The 3,140-nt window shown below is 43.6% G+C and overlaps 1 long non-coding RNA gene across 1 annotated transcript; it reads left to right on the top strand.

Moving 5' to 3' along the window:
* The first annotated feature begins 2,429 nt into the window (after positions 1-2,429).
* LOC107746644 (uncharacterized) lies at positions 2,430-2,711 on the top strand. Its single transcript, XR_001640720.1, has 3 exons — positions 2,430-2,442; positions 2,525-2,590; positions 2,668-2,711. It is a non-coding gene; the product is annotated as an uncharacterized LOC107746644 (long non-coding RNA).
* Positions 2,712-3,140: the final 429 nt, after the last annotated feature.

Here is a 3,140-nt window from a genome sequence, read left to right as displayed (position 1 = left end):
CAAAGGTAAAACCGCATTAGGGGTCCTAATCCCAATGCAGCCCTCTAGCTCCAACCCTAATCAAACACACCTGAACAAGCAAATCAAGGTATTTAGGATTACTAGAAAGTTACAGGCAGGTGAGATTGATCAAGCCTGGAATTAAGTGGACCTCGAAGGCCAGAGAGCAGGGGTGTGCAGTTCTGCTCCTGCAGGGCCACCTTCCAGCAAACACACCTGAACCAGCTAACCAAGGTCTTCAGGATCACTAGAAATTTCCAGTCAGGTGTACTGGAGATACACTCCAGGAGCAGGATTGGTCACCCCTGCACTAGAGACATCAAACCTGTACTTACTGTGCACCTTCCCTATCAGAATCCAGAGTTTTATTTTGTGTCAAATAAGGGTGCCAATTTAAGTAATGTCAACATCTTATTCTTTTAGGCATCTAAGAATAAAGAAGCCATGTTGACATGACAAGAAAATCATTGCAGAACTGGTCAAACTCATGGCCTCAACCCCTGATGTACCAATGGCCTCTATCTTGGATCTGCAGGAGAAGGAGAGCCAACTCGAGGGGCTAGACATGCTGGAGGACCAGAGTATCTTCTTGAGAGAGAGGAGGATGAGTGATGTGCTATGAAGAGCTGGCCAAGGATCTCCTGAAATCAGTGCTGCTGAGGAGTCAGTCCGAGGTCAAAATGGCTATAGCAGGAATTCTTGGTAAGTGTTTTTTGATCATTTACAAATAGACTGTCCACTTCCAGTTTACATACAGAAAGAATGCTCTGTTTTGTGTGCAGATTGCCTGGAGGAGAGTGACTTGCAGAAGGTATAATAGTTTTTATGGCAAGCTGACCGTCTACCTGTCTTCCAAAACATACCAATCGAGGAGGTAGAGGGGCGAGATACAACCTCCCAGAGGATGCCTACTTGATAAACCTGAGTGTTTTCCTCTCTTTTGCAGCTCACAGCTCCACATTTTGCTGATTGTTCACCGTTTGTGTTTTACCGGTAGATTTCCTTGTACAAAATGAGCCTGGTTTTCAGGCAGCACAGATGACCCTCACACCAAAAGAGTTGTAATGGTGCCAGGACTTCTGAGGAGGCTGGAAAGATGACCAGCTTCTCCTAAATAACTATTTCCAAGAGACCTGGAAGGATTTACCTGAATGTCTGACATTTACCAGCATCAGTAACCCACGCAAGTGGTCAACCACTCAAGTCTTAGTGACATTTTGTGGATTTGTTTGTTACTATCTGTGTACTGTTGCTTCTCTTTTGTTCTCTTTCTAGATGAGGGACATCCTCAATCCTGAAAATCTCTCAAATCATGTGCCACAACACCTCAACAAGCTGAAGTTTCAAACCATCAAACTCAGTCTAAGGTGAGTGATGGAAGACTGCTATTTTAACCAACTATTGGTTAAAAGTATTGCTGCTTAAGGCACCTAAATACAGAGGCGTTGTGTATACAGTGGCACCTGTGAATGACCTTGGGAAGATTCTACATGTACATCGGACCATGTTGAAGGCCCAAATGCAGCCAGAGTCTCGGGATATCTCTCAGGGTAGCTTGCCACCAACAGCCGAGTTGTGTCAAAAAGACTTTAGTCAAGAAGATTTTAATGATGACCTGTTCTTCGTATCTACCAGCACGGATGGTGCTGGTATTAGCTCTGCCCCGGTGAGACCTGTCGCCTCCGGTATCTTCCAGTATCCACAGAGATTCCAGTGCTGTCCACAGTTAACACAGAGGTTCAGGGATCAAGACCATCGACCTCTTCTACTGCTCTGCCTGACCATCCTGTTCCAAGTTCGTATGATGTGACTCGAGCCCCATTGCGACGGACGTCACGTTTGACAGCAGGGCAACATTCTAATTTGCACCATCTTCCCCAGGCAGTGCGGGAGGTTGTTAGTGGGACTGTTGTCTCTCCTAGGCCTGTGTCTCGGGCAGTTTCTGTTTTGTTTAGGCCCTGGAGCTAGCGCTATGCTGTTTCAGTGGGATACCTTAAGCCACTCTTGTTGAGGTCAGCTTATCGTCGGGGCGACGATAAGAAGGTAGTGGGTAGATTGTGGCAGTGTGGGATGGGCTTCCTTTCTTCGAGTGGTGTCCCTTTATGAGAGTGAGTAATGAGGATAATTAATGTCAGAGTAAGTGGTCAACCACTCAAGTTTCAGTGATATTTTGTGGATTTGTTTGTTACTATCTGTGTACTGTTGCTTCTCTTTTGTTCTCTTTCTAGATGAGGGACATCCTCAATCCTGAAAATCTCTCAAATCATGTGCCACAACACCTCAACAGGGATGGGCTTCCTTTCTTCGAGTGGTGTCCCTTTATGAGAGTGAGTAATGAGGATAATTAATGTCAGAGTATTTAAATGTCTGGGCAGGAAGCATTAGAACGTAGCATCTGTCATACCCGCCCCTCTTCCGGTCTTCAGTGTCACAGTAGTTGAAGTAGGTGATGGTTGATTACACGTGTATTGTGTGTTTTAGCCTATTATAGTAATGCTCGTTCTTGTTTTTTTATATTGGCAAGATGTTGTTGCAGCCATGCCTGTTAAGTCCTCGGTGAGCCTCGTCAAGCGCTCGTTGGAAGTTTTAGGTATGCAGGCTGTTGTATTATGTATTGATTTTCATTTTTAATTGTTAGTCTGAAGTGTTACTTTTGTGTGTTTTTAGTGAAACAATATTTATGAAGACATCCTAACATCTTATGCTTGTGTAGCTGCGGATTGGAGTATGTATGATGCGATAATTGTTTGGCAATATGTTGTTTGGGGTGTTTTAGATTATTGTTTTGTTTTGCAGTCTTCTGCAGTTCAGTTGATGACCAACTGCGGGTCATGCTGCTGTTTTTCATAGTTTGGTTTCTTGTGGTGTGAAAATATAGTGTTTGTGCTTTCAATTTGTTGTTTTTGTGTTTGTTTTCTGTGATGATCCGAGTTGAGCTGTTTAGGCCGAATTGGTAGCGTGTCCTCCAATTAAAACCTAATTATAAGTGGTTCTGGTTTATTGCCAGTGAGGTAGGACGCTACGTTACTCCATTAATTGGCCTTTTCGGCTATTAATTGTAATTAGTTTTTTCTTGAGTGAATATTTGATTATTTGTATTTTTGTATTTGTACCGGACCCACTAATTTCTCCTTTTTTCC

This window comes from Sinocyclocheilus rhinocerous, unplaced genomic scaffold (assembly GCF_001515625.1).
Source record: "Sinocyclocheilus rhinocerous isolate Xijiao unplaced genomic scaffold, SAMN03320098_v1.1 scaffold2304, whole genome shotgun sequence".
Classification (NCBI taxonomy): domain Eukaryota; kingdom Metazoa; phylum Chordata; class Actinopteri; order Cypriniformes; family Cyprinidae; genus Sinocyclocheilus; species Sinocyclocheilus rhinocerous.
This window is presented reverse-complemented; position numbering and strand designations above follow the sequence as displayed.